The following is a 24,154-nucleotide window of genomic DNA, read 5'->3' as shown; positions in this document are numbered from 1 at the left end:
TTGGTGAGAGATGCTCTAACTCTGGAGTGATTTGAAGGGTTCCTCATTCACCTGTATGGCTTCGCCCACCTCTATTCAGAGCGAGCTGAAAACAGTTTACAATCGAGTCACTAAAATAAATCTCCTTTTGTGAGACTGTGGTGGCAAAAACGCTGAGCATAGGACCACTCGAACCAGAATAGATTAGCAACCCATCCTCGCTCCCATCCCAGCGAGAGCCCTGCAAACAAAACCATGCACTGCCACAGGTGAACGACAGTTTCAAAATAATACAGAGCAGATGTATTAAACCAAATACACTATTGAAGTGTATTTGGTTTAATTGACGATCTGCTGCATTTGATAGTCATGTGACTTGAATACCATTGTGAGAGGTATGTGGTCACCCAGTGCTTCTCTGTTGACCTCATGGCATGATATTAACATGGCGTTTAGATACATTGTTGTTGATACAAACTACACAAAGCATATCTGCGCTTAATTGACAAAGTTAATTTTTTACACAATTTAAATCATCATCGGACTTGCAACTGCAGTTTACATGTTCCCAGCATCCTGACAAACACCATATCGCTGCCCTCTGCTGGGGTTCTGTTTGAAGGCTAAGTCTAGGAGCTAGGGACGGGTTAGAGCTACCGAGTGGCTGGCATGTCATCGAGGATGTTGGCTGGCACATGCCTCTGACTGTCAGAGCAGGTCTCCCCAAGGTGCTCATCTGATTCCCTCACACTTTTCTCCTTGGCTAAGAGGTGTTATGTGAACTTGTAAGGGTTTCTGTAGAACTCAGTTCTTGTCGGCGCTTTCTTCTAATGCTGCTTTCTCTGGCGTTCATCTCTTTGCAGCACTGTGAGGCGCTGCTTGATGTCGAGCAACTCCATTCCTCAGCTCTATTGAGGCCTTCTGCCACTGTTTTCTCAGACTCCTTCTTTCTTTGACAAGTCGCTCAAGTGTCATGAGAGTTTTACAAGATGCAACAGCTTGAATTTTACAATGAAGGCTGTTCATCGCGTACAACAAGTGGCTCTTATGATTGCTACGCTTCAAATGTTGAAAGTCGACCTAGTTTTAATGTATTACCTATTTTTGAAATGCCATTCATATGCATGTGTTTGTAAATGATTAACTGAATTTCAACCTGGCGTCCTGGAGACTATGGAGCAGTTTTTCGTATGGCCACATCAGAACACCAAACATGTCTAAATCTACAGAAGGCAACTGACGGAGGAAACCTGAAGGCTCTTGACCTTCATTTCCTCCTTTTGGAAAAGGTACAAAGGTTCGAGGAGCAGCTGTCTCCGTGGCTGGTGGCATATCGGTAAGCAAGGCGATGACCTGTGCTTTTGGTCTGGTGGACTGCCTCTGAGGGCCCCAAGGCCCTTTAATCTGGGTCACAGCTACTGAACCCACTGAGCATATGATAAATTCACAAGAGGTCACAGAAGGTCGCTAGATTGAGGGACCAGTTAGCCTCCCAGGGTTTGGCACCTGTCTGCTCCTGTGAGATGGAAAGGTGCTGACATGGACCATATAGAGCTTTCAACTGTCAAAGTAAAAGGACCTGTCTGCTGGGTCAGGAGTTCAGGACAGGTTCATATGGTGGTTTTGCGGAGTGTCAACTCTGGAAAAGGAGCTTACAGGGAGAAAAAACTTCAATCTAAACATGAGGTTCCGGAACATAATCCTGATGGAGGTTCAACCCAAATTATCAACATGGCAGTCGTATCGACTGTGAGTGCCACACATCTGTCACATACATTACCTGTTACCAACGAGTCTCTGAGATCTCTTCACTGTCACTAGTTTCTTTGAGTAAGGTATAGTTTTGTTTATTTAATTCAAAGCAGGAAATCAATTACATTGGAATGAGTTTATACTGTATCTGTTTGTTTTCAATAAATATAATTACATTCATGCCCAAGTGGCACTTCACTGAAGACAGAAGACAAAGGAAAGAAGTAAAGATTGTTTTCCTTCTTCAAATCCAAGATATAGAAATATAATGTTTTAATATGGAGCTTCAGCCTGTTTGTGTGAAATAAAAGAAAAGTAATTTTTACTGTGTTAAATCTTAATTCTACCAATTCTGTTTGTACTGCATTCCTAGTGATAGCACATGAAATATTCCACATACAGGCTGGCGCTTATGTGCCTTTTACTTTTTCCGTCTACTAAGGAGGTGTAAAGAAAAGTAAAAAAAATATTTCCATTAGCTTATTATTTGGGCTTTTTATTAATTTGACATTTGTCCATAAAGAACATGTCCGATTTAAACAGTTGCTAGTACTTAAAATTTCCCCGCTGCTTAAAATTCTAGACTCTTGTATGATTGGGTTTTTACACACCTTATCTTTAATCCAGGGTATGATCAACTACCTATCACACTTGTTGCTATTTTGCTTCTGCTACACTCCACACACCAAAAAAAACATTTTGATCAAAACGCTTCACTGCATTTTGATGCGGATTCTCATTCGAATCAATCCAACATGTCTTCCTTCTTTTCCTTAATTGTTCCAAAGCACCTACTAAAAGCATCTGTTTCATGAAATGAATCCTGAGCAGACAGGGACTCAGACAGGAGGGAGGAAGGCTCCATCTGTTTTTTCAAACTTCCTTCTGGCTGCAGTTAATATGGCTCTCACCTCGAAGACTCAGAAAAAGATATAGAATAAGTAAACGGAGAGTCTTGAAGGTCTTGAAGATCAGTTGCAGAAACCATCGAGTGTCTAGCCTTCAGTACAGGAACAGGTGGGAGAAGTCACTGGTCTAAAGCTGATGAGGTCACTCAGGTGTGTTATCACGTTCTGCTGCCAAAGACAGATTTTACATTCACGTGGATTTCTCCTGAGAGACAAGTCCAGCAGTGCGTTTCCTGTAGAGAAGGTTTTTGTTGTGCTGGAGTTACACAGCAGATCCTGTGACCATCTCTCTGCAGGATGGGTGAGCTGTGACCCCAGCAAGTGGTCCCACAGGCCAGAGTGAGAGCTACAGGGCTGGAAGCAGATGGCCCTCCTGATGCCACACTGACTCACAGATTGGCTTTAATTGCCAAGGTTGATCATTAGCCCAATGGGCCTTTGGAGGCCAGGGCACTCTATGAGTCGCAGGCCTGAAAATAGACCCCGACGATGAGTCGTGTGATCTCATCCACTTCACTGATCAAGCCCCACACGTCTCCTTCCCCTGCACACACAGAGCACTGACACAAAGACTCTTGAATGCTGCTTAGGCAGAAGAGGCCACACACAGTGTTCTGTCTCTCTGACTCACGCTCTGCACACTGATGCAAACCCCACACACGCACACGCCGCCTTCTCAGGACTCCATTCCTGATGCCCTGTGACATCATCGCACACCCCGTCGAATCAGAGTCAGACTGCAACCATGACGCTGCACTTGTCTGACTTCAGTGAGTCTATAACACACTCCAAATCAATCATTGTGTGTGATGCTCCCGAAGGACCGCCCTCCTTTCAACTTCAGCCGAGTCTTTGGGATTTGAATTATCGATCGTGTTCGTGAACAAGACCTTTAGCTTTCCCATGGTCCGATTATCCCTAAACTGAAGTTGGCACGGGCCCGGGGCGACACGTCAGAGGCGAGTGCTGAGAGATGGACAGCCTTTCAAAAATATTTCTGAAGTATTGATATCAGTGTCTATATATACAGCGCTGTTATGCAAATAAATAATACATTGAGAAACTTGAAGGTTCCTAAAGTCTTTCCTAAAAATGTGCCTTGAAATTCAAAACTACTTCAGTTATTTGCGTCACCTGCACCAGTACTGGCACTACTCTCAGCTCAGCCGCAAATAGTGATGAGATCACGTGTCAATTCCAAGTCAAATATGGGACAGTTATTTGCATCAAGGGACATGCGTCACCTGCTTAAATTCAACAAATGTAAGTACTCACTGATACACTGAAAAGATATTCTGAGACGTCTTCAAACTTCGTTTCCAACTGAAATACCTCTTCCTGATAAGTAACTGTTTCACATTTTTCCAGTTGTTTCACTACTATTTTACTGGGTTCTTTTCCAGAAATACAGTGTAGTGAACTGGTGTGCTCTCAGTGGAATCCCGAGGAGAGCAAAGGCCTGCCTCAGCAAAACTTCCCTCTGCTTCTCGACACTGAGCTCAGTAAAAGCTGTCTGGTACCTGAGAGTGAAAGAGAAGGCTTACCTCATTTACCCAGGTCTTAACTCACTCTAGGACAGTCTTCACGCTGAAGCTGGCGAACAGTCAGCCACACAGACTGACAGTCTGGGCTCCCGCGGTGGGAAAGATGAGCTGCAGTAAGAGGCAGAGTGGCTACGCTAAAGCTCATTATGCCTCAACAGCCGAGCTGCTTGGTCCAGAAATGAATCCCGGGCTGCCCAGGCCTCACACGTACCTGCTACCTTTGGACACTGCTGGGCAGCAGCAGGGGGAGGTAAAGGAGGCAGAGATAGGGAGGTGGAGGGAAGATATGTGTGTCCGCTAAAGCCTGCTCTGCTTCTGCTGCCTGTTGTTTAGATGCCTCCTACTGTTCCAGACCTCCACAGAGATAGATACTGACCATTCCTGCTATCTCTCTTCCCTACTGACTCAGCTAAAAGCTCTTAAGCTTGCTGCCCGTCTGGTCTTACTGCACACCACTATATTTCATTCCAAACCTGTCAGTTGAGTTCAGAATCAGAATCAGAATCAGAATCAGAATCAGAATCAGAATCAAATGTATTGCCATGGTCAGTGGGGATCGCACCAACTAGGAAAATGTTTTGGAATAAAATAGAATAAAATAAAATAAAATATCAACCATAGCCTCCTGCCAGAGGGAAGAGGAACAGTCCATGTCCAGGATGAGAAGGGTCAGCTCTGATCCGACCTGCATGTCTCTGGGTCCTGGACACATACAGGTCCTGAAGAGGTGGCAGGCTGCGACCGATCAACTTCTCAGCAGAATGTACGATGCGCTGCAGTCTGCTCTTGTCCCTGGAGGTGGCGCTGTTGTTCCAGACAGTGATGGAGGAGGTGAAGATGGACTGGATAATGGTGTAGAACTACAACAGCAACTTCGTCGGCAGTCGTAGTTTTCGTAGCTGCCTCGGGAAGAACATTCTCTGCTGAGCCTTCCTGATGGGGGACCTGATGGTTGGCTCCCATTTGAGGTCCTCAGTGATGGTGGTTCCTAGGAAGCAGAAGGAGTCCATAATAGGAATGGGTAAACCAGCCAATTCAGTTCAACATTTTGTATGTCTATTATGGCTAGATTAATGGGTAGTCTACCCCCTGTCTGGCTCAAAGACTAGTTTGCAGGAGGTCGCATCACTGTAAGGTTTCCGCACATTTAGGAGGTTATGTGGACAATATAAGAACATTTGAAAACATCAAAATATCTAATATGCCACTTCTAAAAATGCCTTGTTTTCTTTCCATCAATAGCTTGTGGCCAAAGCTAAACAGTGCTGCTCCCTTTATAATGAGCTTTGTTTCGCATTTGACATTAACATACAAACAGAATGGGCGAGTTGAAATAACAGACTTCCTGTCATCTCAAGATTTTCAGCGTTAATGCTCGAGATGATATATTTGTCTAAAATGAGTAAATGGCTTAGCTGTTCAGGAGGTGTAACATGCGGGACTCTAACATATCGTAAGTGTAGTTTCCAATTGTGTCTCGGAACCCACATTACTTTTGAGATGTAAATGGTGGATGATGGTGTGAGGCAGCTGAAGCTTGAAGAAATGGATGGAAGATGCAATTGCTTTACTTGAAGCAAGTGCAAGTCAAGTGTTGCATGGATGGATTTGGGGGATCAGTTCCCAAATCTGATGCTGGTCCTTTTTGTTATGTAGTATTTTTATTAGGGCTGTCATTACATTCAAATTTTAATCTCACTCACATTAAAGCTGAGTTAACTTGTTATTAATGACACATCTCTTTCACGTTTTTTATCTCTTGTAAATGTTGTCAACACACGAGTGGCCAATAATGCTTTCCTCATTCAAACATTTGTTTACTCCAATAATCCAACATATCAAGAACATTATTCAGAATAACATCAGAGGCGCTGAAAAGGCTCAAAAGGTAAACATTATTGGCCACGCTTTTGTTGATTATATTTTCTTTTATCATCAACAAAGTTTTTCGACTGTGTTGGTTTGTCTGTCTGTATTCAACTTACCTTGGAAAGTTATGGACGAATTTGAAAAAAAAAATCATTTCACTATGTGAAATGAAATAAGGGGCGTATGAATACATTTTGGGACTGATCACAATAATTTTATAGCCATCAATTCCATCGTTCAGTACATAAGGGTTCGATTCTTGGTCAGGGAATTTAGTTTTAGTTTATTGATTGGTGGATGTTTGCGCTCCCTGAGTGCTTTTGTAGTTTTTCTTGTGATTTTCTCATTACATTTTACATTACGTAAAAACAATTGAAAAAAATTCAAATAAATTTTGATGTGAGTATTAGAATATTGGCAACATATATGCCACAGAGTTTATTTATTTATTTATTTTTACATCAAATGCAGAGTTACATACACACAATTGACATGAAATCATAAAGTTCATCAAGCTTGTCATTTAAGGTTGCAAGGAAATGATTCTGTTTTTTCTCTAACAACATACTCAAAGCATCATAACTTGCTGTGCAGTTCACACTGGGTTTTTAATCACTGACATTCATACAATAGCAAGTCGAATTTTAATTTCAGCTTGGCTAAAATATTCATTTAAATTTTTACAAAAAAAAGTATCAATATAATATCTGAATACAGCGTTATTGTATACAGTCATGTATTGATATTTTCTCACACCTCTCAAGGACAACGCGTTATACAAGAGGAAAAGTACATTTTTTTAACATGGATTTCCAAGTATTTACATGAATCCTCTCTCAAAGAAAACCATAGGTTAGCAACATATTTGATGGCATCATTGCTAGAAACAGTCATGAAACATTAACTTATTCTATGAAGTTTATACTGTAGTAAATGAATGTCCATTGACTCACATTGTACTAGCCTGAAGCAGGATGTGGATGAAACAAAGTGAAGTTCAGCACCAACTCCTGTGGGTTGCCCATTCCACACAGAGTAAGGATACACGATTGATGACTGACTGTAGCCAAAACGATGATCACAATTATCATTTACCATTCTAAAAAGAAGCAGTCAAATGCTTTCAGTGGAAAATTGTTTATTAAATAAGAATGGATTACACTTGAATACAAATAAATAAATCTGAGTTAACAGAAGACTAAGGAAATGACTCTGATATTATAGAGTGCATCACCAAGTACTACATGAATGAAACATTGCATAAGCCGATACGAATTCTGCCCCTATTCCTGCCAGACATTTGGCTTGACCATTTGCCTGTGAATTTACTTTACTTTACTAAGCATTAACAGTATAGATAGGGTTGGTCGTCCCTGGGTGACAGGTCATCTGTCAGTCAGACTTTACCATGTTGTTTTTACCGTGTTACCTCCGGAAACCTTGTTCGCACAGACGTGAGTTGGTCCCAAATTGACTCGTGCTGTCAAACAAATTTGAATGCATGCATTGTCGATGATCCATACTGTTTATTGGTGACAGCCAAAATTGTGATCAGAAGTTTTGCTGCCCTAATATATGATCCTGATATTGATAACTGCCCCCTTCAGGCCAGGATATCTCCCATAAGCATGTGGACATGAGTGCTATTTTGGGTCGTGCCACATTTTACCCTGCTTGGCCTTGGTATCTGGAGCAGCGTGTGGTTGTGTAACTGCGGCGCATGGAGCTAATATAATTACGGCAGTCCTGCCTTCGACGCAGCTCAAATATCCAGCTCAGCGGAGAGTGGCAACAATGCTTGGACCTTTTATTAATAACAGGGAGATATTTACACTGCAATGATTATCGAAGACTTTTCTTTGAGCAAACATCGCTCATCCATCCCCTCTGCCGGCCCACTCACAAGTAGGAGATGGGTATTAAAATGCATACGGAATTAAGCCTGTTTACTTGGACACTAATGAGAGGAGGCTTAAGTAGTCTGCTTTAATTACTTTGATTGGCTCCACTGGGACCCCACGGACTGGACCATAACAACTGATGCACTCGCAGCTCAGCCAAGCGTTTCATACTCTCCAAGTGTCAGAAGTGATGTCGGGGGAGATTGGGCTGCAGAAACAAGTTGCCTTTGCTGATCCCTGGTTGGAAAAGGAGCACTGCAGTTAAATGCACTGAAGCAGACCATTACATAAGCACCACTGCAAGGTCGGGCATCTGTGTCCTTCCTGACTCTTTCTCTCCATTTAATGCCGACCTCCCTTTACACTTGAGTCATGGGGAAAGTCTGCAAAGTCGGAGGGAATGATGAGTCGTGGTTAAATGACAAAGTTGTGGATGGGAGTGTTATTTTTGTATCAGAATCCATTTTAGATTTTCATTTGAAATAGAAGATGGTAAATCTGGTAAATCTCTTTCTACTTACGTTCACTCTCTTCCACTTGCTAAATAATAACAATTAAATACAAGAAACCTCCAATAATGCTAGTAGTTTCTCAGACCCAGAAACCAAGAAAGTCAATAAAAGGAAAATATAAAAAACTCATAAGAAGAAGTTGTTGAAGAGGTTCCAGGTACCCCTGTAGTGAAAAGCAGTGGCCTCCAATTGCAGTTGTGGAACATGTTCTGGGAGGTGATTTAAAGGAAAGGCTCAGACTCCATGACTTGCTCATCGACTCCTTTTGAGTAAAATCTCTCTACAGTATTTAGATGTACTTCACATCCCAGCTGACTCACAGCAGCAATGGTTGTGTGTCATGACAGAATTGCTGTTGGCCACACTGCTGTTTCCTCTCATTTGAGATTTAAAGTATAGAGGAGAGGTCCCTGAAATGTGCAGAATCTGGGCCCTTCAAGAGCAACACATGACATTTGAACTGCGACAGCATTGTCCTCAGGTGACGAATGATTCAGTAGTTTTCAAATCATTTACTTCTGAACAGATTACGAAACAACTTTTCGTTTGGCTGTTTGAGTTCAGAGTTGAAGAATCAACCATTCTATGTGATGATAGGGCGTTTGTCCCTCATGTTACAGAGGGTTTTAATACCAGGAAAGTATTTTCAAGGTGTCTGGTAGAGATTTTTGGTGGTAATCAGATAGGAAGATTGCATATCAAATGAATCTGTGCCGAAATATAGTTCATCTCAAACCCCGGCTGGGCTCTTCACTGGCAACACAGTCATTGTATCTTTTCATTATCCATTCTCCTGACCACATTTGTTCAACATCTGAACAGTCATGTAAAGCTGTCATCAAAAAGCTTCAAAGAAACTCACAACAGAAGTAATGAAAAATATTCCCTATTTTAAAAATATGATTATTGTCTCAACCCTGATATATGGTATACGTATGTGTATGTATATGGTATAAGTCAAAGGTGGGTGGCTGGGGGGAAAGTTTGAAAGGTCCGTCTGTTCTCCTCTACTCTCTCAGCCTTTATTGACTTGTGCGAGCGAATTGCGCAGACTTGTTTGGATCAGTTCTGCAGTGTAGGAGCTTCCTTTCACTGAAGTGAGGTGGAAGGGGTTCAAAAGAAGAGGTCGAAACAGCAGCTCTGCTCCAATAAAGAGCCGAGTTTGTTCTCTTTGATGCTACGCTGCCGTGCACTTCAGCTACAAAGACGCTGCACTCTCGTCGCTCACAGGTGAGGTAAAAGACACGCTGCTTCGCCTGAACCCGTCTCATACACAGACACTGTTCATTTTTTATGCCAGGTTGAGGAGATAATGGTTGTTGAAGCAAGAAGTAATACAGCAATATGATCATTCCCTGGGAAAAATAAAGAGTAACAACTGATGGGGCCGTAGATAAAACGGTTGCAAAATAGTTTGCCAAAGAAGCTTATTGCAGCATCCCCCGCTGCTGGCTTCCAGGTCTGAGCTTTGTATGACCCAAGAACAAGCTTCTGAAGAGTAGGACGCTATCACTGGTCTAAAGCTCCATCATCCTGAAGACAGGTAAACTGCTGAATAAGAAAGACCTTGAATACCAAGAGATGGATAGTAGGCAAGTGATGTTGACACGGGCCGCATGTATCTTGTAAGTTGCATGAGCAACACATTCTCATTGAGCGTAACGTCAAACTTCGCTGAAACTGGCGATTCAATCTAGTGATTCTCCTTTCTTGACGATTACTTTGTGCATCGTATATAGTACTTCATGTTCACCAGGGTCACATGGTCACTTGGCGTGTTATATATTCTCTATAGTTATTTAGATTTTGTACATGCATAAGCCGCATAGGTTGCCTCATGCCGCCAATATATTTAGCCTTGTCACGTCAGATCAATGAAATCACAGGTATTTTATTGACATTAAAGTGCCTGAAGCAGTTTTCACCTGTGTTTATTTCAGGTTGTTGTCTTGTCTTTATGAGACTGCTCCAGTGTTCCCGGCGCTCTGCGCTGCAGCTAGCACCAGCTGTGGTGGTTTTAATGTCAATAAAGCACATGTGATTTCAATGTGATATTAACTGCCACAATTAAGCCACAATTTTTGGAGTGTGTAAAAACAGTAGCTGCTTTTATCCCCGATATTACGGTACTAAATCACAATGACTCATGTCTCAAACCCACCCCCTCCAACCGTGCTGCCTATGGCGTCATGAAATGCAGAGATGTAAATAATTTGGAACGCTAATGCTTCAATATGGAGCATGGAATGCAGAGTTCTGCATCACCAGGGACATAAAAAATCACTTTATGATGATCACTATATATTGCTCTGTTTTATATCATATACAATCCTGGTTGTAATTCCTGAAACACATGTCTACCAGTGATATATGGAGCGTTAATATATGCACTCCGGCCTCTCCCCCTTCATTAGAATAGCTGAACACTGCTTTCTGTTAAGTGCTCTTGGCAAATGGTTTGTTCCCACTTCCTCTCCATCCAACTTGCCCTCAGCTCACCTCTGAACTTGCTGTGACATGATGCGGCTGTGAATTCCTTTCTCAAATCCCTAGAAGGCACATCATGTGTTTTCATAATCTACTCTAGTTGCTTTCACTCGAGTGCAGAGGGGAGAGGAATATTTGTGTGTGTGGATCCAGAATACTGAGTAGGCTCTTCATGGTGCGGCGGCTCCACAGGAGGATAATGTTGCTTGTTGTGTCTGAGCTAATTCCAGCACGTGGTTATGTCATGTCGATGGGGCCTGTCAGGTGTGCTTGCGCCAACTGTTTGGACGGTTTTCAGCCAAATACAGCTGAAAACGTGGCTGATTTTGTGGTGGCTGCAATGGGCTATTCTTCATTCCTCTTCTAAAATGGATTTATCTTCTGGAAAGTCAAAGATTGGTGGGACTGACAATCTCAACCTTATTGATTCTTGTTGCCAGAATAATATAGAGATTTTGGTGAATTTGAATATGTTTATCATACATTCCCTGCTGCATGGCCTCTTCTGCAGAATGTAAGGTTGTCCAACGGCAGGGAAATGGCCACCTATTATGTTTTTTGTCCTCAAGTCACGTCCTCAGTGGTCATGAATCAGAATCAAATTTATTGCCATGGTCAGTGGGGAGCCCACTAACTAGGAAAGTGCTTCGGAATAAAGTGCTGGCAAAAAATAAAATAAAATAGAATAACAACAAGGCTGTTCATGAATTCAACAGTCTGACGGCCGAGGGGAAGAAGCTGTTCCTGTGACGGGAGGTTCTGGTCTGGATGGACCGTAGCCTCCTGCCAGAGGGAAGAGGAACAAACAGTCCATGTCCAGGATGAGAAAGGTAGGCTCTGATCCGACCTGCACGTCTCCGGGTCCTGGAGACATACAGGTCCTGAAGAGGTGGCAGGTTGCATCCGATCACCTTCTCAGCAGAACGCACGATGCGCTGCAGTCTGCTCTTGTCCCTGGAGGTGGCGCTGTTGTTCCAGACGGTGATAGAGGAGGTGAGGATGGACTGGATGATGGCCGTGTAGAACTCCACCAGCAACTTCGTCGGCAGTCGTAGTTTTCGTAGCTGCCTTAGAAAGAACATTCTTTGCTGGGCCTTCCTGATGAGGGACCTGATGGTTGGCTTTGAGGTCCTCAGTGATGGTGGTTCCCAAGAAGCAGAAGGAGTCCACAATAGGAATGGGTAAACCAGCCAACATGAGAGGGGACAGAGAAACTGTTACTCCCCTGAAGTTTATGATCATCTCCACTGTCTTCTGGGCGTTGAGCTCCAGGTTGTTGTGGCTGCACCAGGACACCAGCCGCTCCACCTCCCTCCTGTAAGCTGACTCATCTCCATCTGAGATGAGCCTGATGATGGTGGTGTCATCGGCAAACTTGATCAGCTTCACGGACTGGTGGCTGGAGGTGCAGCAGTTAGTGTACAAAGAGAAGAGCCATGGAGAGAGAACACAGCCCTGAGGAGACCCGATGTTGAGGGTCCGAGTGTCGGAGACAGTCATCCACAGCCGCACACGCTGACTCCAGCTGGTCAGGAAGTCTGTCATCCATCTGCAGAGGGAGTCAGGCACGTTGAGCTGCCGAAGCTTGTCTTCAAGCAGAGCTGGATGAATTGTGTTAAAGTTGCTTTTTACTCTTTGCCATAACAAGCCAGAAACAGAATCTCAGGATTCAGTTCTGTGGTTTTGTGGTCATCAACCAACTCTTAAGATCATTGCTAGCATAGCAAGAAGGCCTGGCTTCACCCTATAGATTTAGGAGATGTACTTTATTGATGCCCAAATGGAGCTGATTTGATATTACACTATACTGCTACACAGTCGATTTGTACTTGAATAATTAGTTTTAATATGATTGTCAATGTATCATGAAGCAAGTTGGAATTTGAGGTTCCAGTTTGACCATTTCATGCCTGACATTTAGCTTCCTGTTCTCCCTCTGACCTTTACACCACCGGGCCAGAATGCAAATGCACGGCAAGATTGATTTGAATGATTGACAAGCAAGCCGACTTCCTTAATGTAGTTACACTGACTGTGGTGGAGGCATTAATGCGCCTAAGATAACCCAGTTAAGGTGTTTACACCAGTTGCAATAAAATCTCTTCTGGCTTTAATTGAATCACGGCCGTGCATGAAAACATTCGGCAGCTGACATGGGCTTCCGTGTGAGGGGAATCAGAGTGAAGGTCTGCGTTGATCACAGTGAAGGTGAGACTCAAGCGAGTGTGCAGCAGCTCATGTGGAAGCCACCTGGCTCTTTCGTCTGCTCTGTGATTTATGCTTTTGATAACAACAGGCTTTCAACAACAACAACAAAGTAGAGCTGAAGGATGACAACAATGGGACACTTGTCAGTCTGGAGATGAAAAGATGTCTTGCCTGTTTTCGTTCCTACTCTGTTATACTGTATTCCTCTCTTTGTTTTGTAGTCCGTCTCTTTTTGTGAATGTCTTATCAAAGGTGTGTGGACAAATGTAAACATTCTTTCTTTGATAGAGAGCTCTTACTGTGAGCAGATGGTTTTCTCTCTATCTCAGCCGTGACTCATCTGCTTCTGTTGTGACATTTATTTGTTTGTACCCTTTATTAAGAGACACAATTGAATACTTTTACAACTGGCAATGATAAGCAGGCGACTGTCTGGTGTGATCTGTGACACGGAAAAGTCGATCAATCTGAGGGGATAGTGGGTCGGGGAAGCAGAATAGTATCCCTTTAGCTACTGTTAAGGTGAGTGTATGGAAAGTCAAAATAGAGAATTTAAGTCATTGAATGAAAGGATCTGTACTGAAAACATGGGAAGGAAGAAGATTCTTTCTAGATATAAATTAAAAGGTGGCAGCTTCTTATTGAGGTTTTTCCCCTCCAGTGTGTCACTGGGAAAGCTGTGCTGCAATTGGTTCACATTTTCAACCCTATCGCCCCAAATGTGTTGCTACCCCACTCTAATATTGTAGTGCAACAGATTGCTGAAATGAAATCGCAACTCTACATTGACTTAATTACACATAAGTCAGTGGCTTTCAAAACAGGTAGTGGTTGGTTTCCGGCTCCTGTGAACACTTGGGCCTGAGAGTTCATGAGCAATGGTGGCAGGTAGCCTGACTGTGTAGGTCTAACTACACGTACGTGTAGCGGAACAATGTTCCGTGAGTTCAAAAATAAACCCTCATTTTTTTGTCACCTGGGCCCTGAGTGGAAGCAACTTGCTGGCAGATTTCATTGGACTGTGCCATATCTGTAGATGCAGAAATGAACTTGAGTGAGTCTCACACCGATTCCATGTCTGTTCATCTGCGTTTCATTGAGGGCTACGAAAAAAGGGACATTAGGAATGAGAATATTTGACGATGGAAGAAGTAAGAAAGAGCCAGTTTAAGGTGGAGGATTTGCTGGAGTCAACTCCTGATGGGAAACGCCGAAAGACAAAGAAGAAGTTGAAAGTTTAATGAGCCATGCTATTTTAGAGTTTCTCTCGCTGCCAATATTTCACTGTAAACTCTTTTAAATCAAGTGAAGTCATTTGACATGAATATTTAATGTTAATGCTGCTTAATTCGGAAGAGGAGACGGACGTGTGAATGTAAAGCACAGTATAACTCATTTGCCAGTTGCAAGTGTGAGAAGATTTGAAACCCCTTCCCTGGCCAACCGGAGCACAACATAAATAACACAACATCGTCCTTATTCCAGTCTCGATTAATCACACTTTCTCCTTTATCTTTTGTTTTTAATGACTGGTCCGCTGTCCTCCTCCGATCATCTGTCTCACTCATCCGAGCTCTTTATCGGTAATCTGTCTCACTCTTTCTATCCGCCCAGAAAATTGACTGTAGTTGCTGGTCCAAAGGCTTGTTTCATCGTTCACCACTCGGGTGGACGCTACTTGATTTTGCTGGTAATAATTCTGACTGATGTTAAATTGAAAACACTGTCAGGGAGTAAGTTGGATGCTGGACATAACTCCTGAGAACCAGAAGTGTCTTGTTTTTTTATACGTTTTTAGATAGATTAGGTGGTGTGGACATTGGCAACTTGATCCGTAGGGCCTCCATAAAAATATCAGCCATCCCCAGGCTCTGGCTGTGCATTAGATAGTTGACAGTCGTCTTCTAGCAGGAATGAGAGAAGTGCTGTGTGACTGATGGAGCTGCTTTGTCAATGACGGCTGAGCTGCTGCTGGCAGTTTTAGGCCAAAGAACAGTGCAGATTACATTAACATCAGTCAAGCTGTTGTCAGGCTGCTGGGACATAAATAGGACCTTACTGATGCATAATGCAGCAACTTTTCATTGTGAAGTTTTCCAAGGATCAAAAAGCCACTGTGGATGCTGAACAATGTGTTTAAGAAAAAGCGCATCACTAGAAAGCCTGAAAGCTTTTCTTTAAATGTCTTGGGATGCAAACACTGCGGACACGTCTTAATGACTTTATTTTGAGTCATCTAAAATTACGCTACTGCTCAAGCAGCACTTTGTATTATTTGATAATCACTATAAATTGCATATGTAATGTTTGAAGGGATGCAACTCTTATCTTCACATTTCTCCAATTAGTACAGTGTTCCCTGGTATATCACAGGGTCACGTTCGGGGACCAAAGTAAGCTCAGAAATACGGATTTACGGAGAGCGGATCGAGGAGTGGAGGCAGTGGTCTCCCTTTAAATCATTGAAGGCTAATTTTTTTGCATAAAGCTTCTCTGTGGTTACGGTTGTCCTCCTGCACCAGTGACTCACAACACAAGAGACAATGCACTTGTCTTCTTGAAGCACAAGCTTGTATCCACCTTCCAACTTTCAATTCATTCATTCACTTCTGTTTGCCTTTTTTTTTTTTAGAAATTTTCTTAATAAATTCCGGACCATTATAATTGCAACTACCACAATAATAAATGACAAAACTTAAAAAGGTATGAAAACAAATAAGTACACACAACTGTAAACTTAAAAACAGAACCGTAGATAAATAATCAATTAAATAATAATAAAAATCATCAATAAAACTAGAAAAACATGCTTGAGTCATGTTGGCGCGCCAATAGCTCAGACCAATGCCAGTGTCCCGGTGTCTGTCAGCAGCACCACCTGCAGAGTACGTGCTCGTAGTATTGATATCATGGCAAATTGGTACCGTCTCCGGATGTGGCTTGTGAGTATCAATATTTTTGACAATCATAAGTTCTACTAAGTGGTGGGCCGATATTATTCCGGGGCAGAGGAGAGTGCAGGTAGGTTGAAACGTGTGGAGATGACTGTCAGGGGTGATCTGCAACAGAGTGGAGGCTTCACTGGACAGTAGTGAGACCTGTATTTATTGCTCCATGAACCATTACCTGGTACACTGGATTTGTCTCCTCGAGCTTGGCCCATGCCTTCATACATTGAAGACAGTCAAACCCATGTGTCAGTGCTGTTCATACTTTGACACCATACATAACACGTTTACACACGTGCTGCCACGTGTGACCTTCAACTGCATGTGTGACCATACATATATACCTTGTTAGTGTCACTGTCTGATACACATATTTGTCACAGCTGGAGACTTCACACTTCACACTTCACTTTCTAATATTCAAAATAAATGGTTTCATGATGAATTATCAATATACGTCAGCAATTTTACTGAAGGATCAGGCTTTACGGTACTACATCGTACATTACCTGAGATAAGTCACCTGATTAAGAAATGTTCTGTCATAGCCAATTTGTTAGTGGTTGTGGTATTGGGATAAGGTTCCCTGACAGGTTTAATAATAAAGATAAACAAATCTGGTGACCGTATCTGCCCTGTCAGCACAGACAGAGCAGAGACAAAAGTTGCACAGTGCTCTCTCCGCCACCACTGTGGAGTTCACTGAGAAATATAGATGCAAGAAGAAGCTGTTTGACCACCATAAAATCACCATAAAGCCCAAGTATGTGCTCAGCACGGTAATTAAAACAGAGCTTTATGTGGAAGACTTGAGCTGCTTCAGGACATTACTGACGATTTCTTGGGGTAACCATCGCCGACGGCCTTGCAAATAAAACGGCCAATAATTTCATTTAGTCAGGAGGAGAAATGGATCTGTAAATGAGATGCATCGATTCCTGCATGTTGATCAGTCGGGGTAAACAGAGCAGGATGGACCGAGAAGTAAAAGTTACGTGTGAGAGGAGCACGAACCGTGTGGGTATTTCGAAGGGCAGTTTGGGTTCATGTATGCGTGAGCACAGTGGAATATAGATCAGAGGCTGTGCAGAATAATATTTACATGATTAGTGAGTCACGTCCGTGGCCTCATAGCACTGAAACGTCTGCACTAGACGCTGCGATAGCTCCCTCAGGAATTTATCGTGTTAAGATACTGAGTGTAGACGTGACGTTATGCAAGTATTCAAATGGAGACAATGATGTTGAAGGAATATTGTGTTTGTCACTTTGGATGTTTTAGTGAGCGTTTAGTGACTGGTTCTTCTGTTCAAATAAAGCTTTGAGAAACCGATCTTTTTCTTATTGACCTGTCTCCCTGGGAGCTGCACTCACTTTCACATGTATAACTGTATGTTCACAGATCTTTTCTCCTTGGGGGCCTCCTTTTTGAGATACGGCCTACTGTATGACACACCTAGGGCCTCTTTCTTTCTGCTGCTACCCCGGAATCCATCCTCAGATAAGCAGAGGAACATGGGTGTTACTGACATTATAACAGTTGTGTTTCATAAACCAGGTTCTGTTTCTAAAAAAAAAAAAAACAAGAGAAAGGTCCAAAGAACATTGATGTGACCGTAATGTAAGCTTTGCAAGAATGTTTATGCCTTTTTTTGAGATCAAATATTTAGAATCCCTGGCATAAATTTTTAAACAACTTTTTAAAGATAAAAACTACTGTGTGCGGACAAAGGTTTTAGAAAGTTTTGCGATTAATTTTCCCAATGAACAGATAACAGATCAGTCATCACCACATGATTTAATTTTAGTTTGGTTTTTCATGTACATCAGAATTAAGCTAAATTCACCAGCAGACCCACAGCTCTCAGAGTGAGTCAATAAATCAGGCACACCCAGGAACTCTTTCAATGTGAAAAACACAAACATTTGATAGAAATTTACAACACAATTTACAAACTTCTTTAGGAAACTCATTTTCTCCTGAGTTCGTGAATGTATTTGCAAGTTTGTGAATTAGTTCATACATTTATTGTGCAATTTTTCTTTCTGCATTTAGTCGACTCCCAATGGCGCTCCTATTCCCAGATCACGGACGGAATTTTGAAAAATTAATTAAAATATATATTGATATATCCACGCACATGTCTCATAGTTGCAGAGAGGAGGATGTTCCACTTCACAGTACTATTACTATTTTGAATACAAAGCCTCAGGCTGTTGTTGCTGTCCACAAGTTTTATGTTATCGTCATATTCCTGTCATCCTTGTTGACAGTGGGTTATTTTATCTTATTGTAGCAGAGCCAGCTCCTGTATCCGATGTTATATGTAGGTGTGCAACCATAGGCCCAGTGGATTTGATAATATGAATGATTGCTTCTGACTTCAGTTACCGGAGACCCAAAACTCAATAGTAAAATCAATAGTAAAAAGATCTCGACAACAGAAGACTATCAAGATCTCTAACTGTATCATCCTGTTCTAAGGTCGTCTTTTGTGGATATTAGAGTTTCATTAGAAAATTCCCATGAAAATGCTGAAATTGTCATTTGAATATGAAAATCTCTCAAATTCCCAGTGTATAACTGTAGTACTGTTACTGCAGTAATGTTGTCAGAAGATGGCAAGCTGGAGTAGCTATGCACAATTTAATAAATTGTAAACACGTAAAATGTATAAAACAACAGGAGTCAGTTGAAGACTGAGGTCGAGATAGCAGTGCCAGCAAGTCAGTACGGGATGATCATGACTGGTGAAGTAAAAAAGTCATTCCTTCTTCTTTACATTGACTAGACTACTGAACAGTGTGGTGTCTTCAGCATCCAACCATCTAAATAAATACCTGCTCCGTGCTTCAATTACTTACTTACTATATGTATAATTGTGTACGGTAACTGTGACTTGCAAACTGCAGATTGTAGTTTGCTGTCAGTTATTCTGCAGCCACGTGCAGGTATCTCCATAGGCTCTATCTACTGTATCTACCTCATCATTCAGTTGAACATGTGCGCTGTTTAGAGATGTTTCAGTGTCACACGTGGGAAGCCACAATTCAGCCTCAGAAAAAAAGTCAGTCAAAGGACAGGAATAACATTTAGTTTATCTTAAAAATGTTTGAGGAAGTTTTTTTTTTTTTTTTTTTTTTTTTTATTCATTGACATTTTTCATGGCCGCCTCTCCTGGCTCCTCTGACTGCAGGTCACTGTTGTGCCAAACATAAACTCGCAATTACTGTTTGCTATTTGAGTCATTCAATATACTCTAGGACTCTTTGACAGTTATTTCTAGGTTGACCTCTAGTCTGACCCCTCAAAGTGTGACTGTGATGTGTAACCATGTGGCTGGAGATAACATGTCTGTGTGGATTATTAAGTTTGTAGCATGATACACACGATCCTTTTGGAGCCGCTCCATGCAGTGAGGAACGCTGATTTGTATCTCTCCTCCTGTCTGTGTGCCCTCCTGAATTATGCTGCAACTGTGTGTGCCTTTGGCTCGTGGAGGAACGTCTGAGGACAGTTCCCCCGAGTCCGGACAGCAAGGCCCCCGGGCCTCCACAGCTCATAAACAGATGTGTCCTTGTCCCTAGCCAAGCGCAGCCACTCAAGTGGCAAAGCAGGGGCCCAATAATTGTGAAGAATTGAAAGCTAAATATTGGCTTTATCTCCTCAGTAATAAAAGGGCCATGAAATTGATTTAATGCTGCAGCGCTTCTCTTGGGTGGCTTCTTACTGCGTGAGCACAAAACAATGAGCAGCAGCCATCTATTAATTAACCCACCTAATCCTGCAAAGTTAATCTCTCACCACAACTTTGCCCGCAACTAACTTCCAAGCCAAGCGGGTCTATTGGGGGTGTCATGACAAAGGCAGCGAGTGGAAGATAGATTCAGCACTTAGCAAGGGTGAAGATGTGTGGAGGGCTGGAGGAAACACTTTGAACAACAGCCAAGCGAGCTGAAGTGCTCGTCATTAGCAGTGCTCCACAGTTGTAGCGGGAAGTGGCGAAGAATGGGATTGAGGCTGTTTGCTTACGGAACAAGCGTTTGCTTGTGAAAACGCTGCCAGGTGATCAATGAAGGATGAAGCAATTCTAAAGTATCACCCCAACCATGACTCGCATGTAATATACTGCACATAAAATAACAACTTAAAAAAAAAAATCTATTTTTAATGTGCATATATTCCTTTAAAGGAACAATTCCCAAGAATGTCATGTTGTGTATTAAGATTTTAAAGTTATTTGAGATCTCTGGCCTCATGTTTCAATACTTGCGTAGACGTCATGCTGAAACTCTAATCCTGAAATCCGTGTTCCCTTGAAAATATCTCCACCAGGAACTCCAAATAGACGGGAGAAAAATCATTTAATGGGGCACAAAGTCACTCCCTGAAACATGACAATGTCACTTGGTATAAATCAGTCCTCCTCAAATAGTGGGACGGGCCCTCCAAGGGAATATACTTTTTTGCTCTATTCAGTACAGCAAAAAAGTATATTGCACATCCACTCATGATTTTTTATTTTTTTATTTCAGGCATAATGATGCACTGTGAGTCTTTTCTTTTACAGACAAAAACAATGTTAGTGAAGTTAAGTTGATCTATATTACTTTCTTTTTTCTTTTCTTTAATGTCAACAAGGATACAATGTTATGCAGAGGTATACTGATAATAATTTTATAGACAAATGATACTATTTACTGAGGTGGCGGAGAGTCGGGGGGGCGTGAAACGTTTACTCCTGGCTGAGGAGGCCACAACCGAAAATAACTGAGAAGCACTGGGATAAATGAAACTTAGGTCATGATGGAAACGCATGATCATTTTATACAACAAATGAGTCTAAATATCCTTTTTCGTTTGCATGACGCGAGGACATGACCACATTGCAGGATTGTTGAAATTCAGCAGCCTAAGACGTGTGTTGTTCTGAATGAGCGGCGCATGTTCTAATATTCAAAGCTAAACGACAAGACAAATGTGAGCACCAATGAAACCCTATCTGTCATGTGACCTTTGTGATCTTTGACCACAAAAACTGTGTCTTCAGTTAAAGTTTATCACAGTTTACGTCATGCCATCGCCACTGTGGACCAACAGATATAGAAATCTGTACATACAGAACTTTGTACAGTGGAACTTCGGTTTTAGAACGTCCCAGACTTTGAACAAATCGGAGTTGGAACGAAAATTTAGAGATTTTTTTTGCTACTGATTTTGAGCAAAAATTCAGAACTCCCCCGAAAAAAGTCGGACCACGGATTGTGGTCAAGAACCAAGGTTCCGCTGTATATACCGACTTTGCCATGGAAAGGTTTGAAAAAAGCTTAGCCAGTCAACGTCTTTATCGATGCACTGCGAAGCTGAGCCAGCAACTCACACCCCTGACATACATGGGTTTCTTGTTATCAAACGGCCTGCTCCGGGCACCTGTGCCCATCACGTATGTATGTATGTACTTTGCCTTCCGGCACCTTGTGGTTTACAAATTAAGCGCTTACTGATGCTAAAAGACAAGTCACCTACAAACCTGTCCCTCCACTTGCCCAGTTGATGCTCCCATAATATTTTTACATTTAGTGGAGGAGCAGGAGGATGCAAAAAAGTTTGGGATAACTCAGAGGCAACATGCTATCAACTCTTCTAAGCTGTGACCCAAATCTTCGTCTCCTTCTTCCTCCTTCGGCTTCTCCCTTCAGGGGTGGCCACAGCAGATCATCTTCCTCCATCTCACCCTGTCCTCTGCTTCCTCTTCTCTCAAACCTACAGACCTCATGTCCTTCTTCACCACCTCCATAAATCTTCCTCTCCACCTTCTGCCTGGCAGTATTTGAATCAAGATTTTAAAAATAATAAATATTGAACGTTATTTAAATAACGGTTGAGAATGGTGGGTTAAGGTTGGAGGTATTCTAATGAGGGAGTCTGTGGTGGAAGATTTCATGCCAGGAGGTTGTGCAGAGAGGGACGCTCAGCTTTGGTGTGTTTTTCTACCCTCAGAGACCCAGAGTGTATTATTCTCCTCAGAGTTGTTGGTGAGCCTGAGAAAAGTGTCATTTCTTTGCGGTGTTTGCTCAGCCACCGCTCTCAGCGTGGTGGCATCTCGCCGCCAAACCCACACACTCCTGCTCATATTGTGTCGACAGACTTGTGAATTACCTATCTCTCAGACGTCTAATGAAAAGCTATGTGTTTTTCTTCTCGGCTGAGGCTTGACCCTGCCCTCTCACCCCCGCCCCCCTCCGTTTCCATCCGTCTTTTGTGTGCGAGCAGAAGCACTTCCAGGCCAGTTTGGAAAATAGGTCGCCCGCTGGTGTTCCTCTCACCTGCACAGCACTCCAGAAATAATCCTCTCAGGTGTCCGCTGCTATTTTCTCATGTTTAAACTGCGGCCTCGCGCTGTTGAAACTCAAGAGAAGCGCCAGTTTTTGATGTGTTTTTTTTGAGGGAGGAGAGTATTTCCTGTGGAGATAATTTTCGGTGGCTGATTAGGCAGAGTCGGTGTTGAGCCCAGAGTGAGGAATCTCATCACTGGCGCTAATGACATGCCATTCCTGCGCCCATGGCGTAGCCGCCAGCCCGAGCGCGGACTGGCCTCCGTCACCCACCTCAAGCTAGCGTCTTCATTAAGGCCAACAATGTAATTACAATTCACAGATTCGGCTCTGGATTAATTACAGCTTGATCAGCAGGCTGATATTTGTGGCGGTAATTACAAGTGAAAGAAATGCATTTATATTTCCATGGGGTGATGGGTTTGCTTCATTGGTTTATTATGTTCAATGGACTTTATTGTTACCTTCACAGACCAGTCAAAGCTTTAAATCCCAGCCTCACTATATAAATGTTTAAAGACGATAAGTAGACGACCAGCACTGCTGAATTACCCGCCAAATAAATGTATCGCCATGAGAGGTGGGTCTTTTTAGATATTTAGTCTATAAACATCTTGTATCTTTTGTCTGCATCTCTTAGTCCCTTTCTTTGACGTTTTAGTTTCAACATGGTACCCATTTGACCTTTTGAATACCTTTTTCTTTTAATGCATATTACATATTAAATACATATTTTTTAAGAAGGCTTATTTTTTAAATAGTTTTCAATTCATGTTAAAATGTCTTCTATTAATATAATTTATATTTGTGGAGTATTTTTAGTATCTTTATCTAATGCTCACTTTATGTAATATCTATGTTGTTATTAATACTTCACATACACTATAATCTATTTGTATTTTACCACCATAACTAGCTTGGTCTTGTGTTCTTTTTTATTTCAAATATTTATGATGGAAATCTATTTTTTTATGTACATTAAGTGTAGTTAAAGTGTGGATCCCTGGGGAAAATGAGGGTCTTGAGTGTCACATGAGCATCTTCACGCTGGAATCTTTACAAGGAAGGAGCTGCCGACACCGTACTGAGCTGTAGGCTTAGTATGCCTCTGAATATCAAGAGCTCATAATCCGACACAAACATCCCCTCAGCAAAATTATTTCACTAATCTAATAAGGGATTTGCACATTTCAAACCCACCCAAAGTCAATTTATTCCGCAATTTAAAGATGATTAACTTAACTCAAGTTAATGTCAACGATTTTTTCCACCACTTGTGAGAATACCCTTATTTGCCAGGATTATTTGTGGAGATGAAACTGATGGACTGTGGTGCTTATTTGAGGTTTGGCCCAGTGAGCTTCTTTTCTCCACTTACCTGTCACATGTTTTTGAATCAAGTGAGATGTTCACCTGTTTTCAAAGAAGCAGTGGATATTAAATACATCTGGGCTTAATGATGTTTTTGTTGCACAGTATATTTGCCAGGTGTTTCACCAAATATTCAATGCAAAATTGAACACAATTGTACTGTGTTTATACCAAGATTAATACACACTGCTCATCTTTTTGTGTTCAGTGTTATTTGCTTCCCTCTTTGATCACAGTATGTTTTGTGAGAGACTGCTGATAGTGTGCCGCCGTAACAAGAGTTCCTGCCTCTCACCATTACATCCCGCCGCTCCGAGTCTGTCAACATGCAGCACTGGG

General features: G+C 42.1%; 1 protein-coding gene across 11 annotated transcripts in view; it reads left to right on the top strand.

Moving 5' to 3' along the window:
- msi2b (musashi RNA-binding protein 2b) overlaps window positions 1-24,154 on the top strand; it is a 340,308-nt gene that overhangs the window by 277,676 nt on the left and 38,478 nt on the right. The window lies entirely within an intron of this gene.

Source organism: Synchiropus splendidus, chromosome 17 (assembly GCF_027744825.2).
Source record: "Synchiropus splendidus isolate RoL2022-P1 chromosome 17, RoL_Sspl_1.0, whole genome shotgun sequence".
Lineage (NCBI taxonomy): Eukaryota > Metazoa > Chordata > Actinopteri > Syngnathiformes > Callionymidae > Synchiropus > Synchiropus splendidus.
This window is presented reverse-complemented; position numbering and strand designations above follow the sequence as displayed.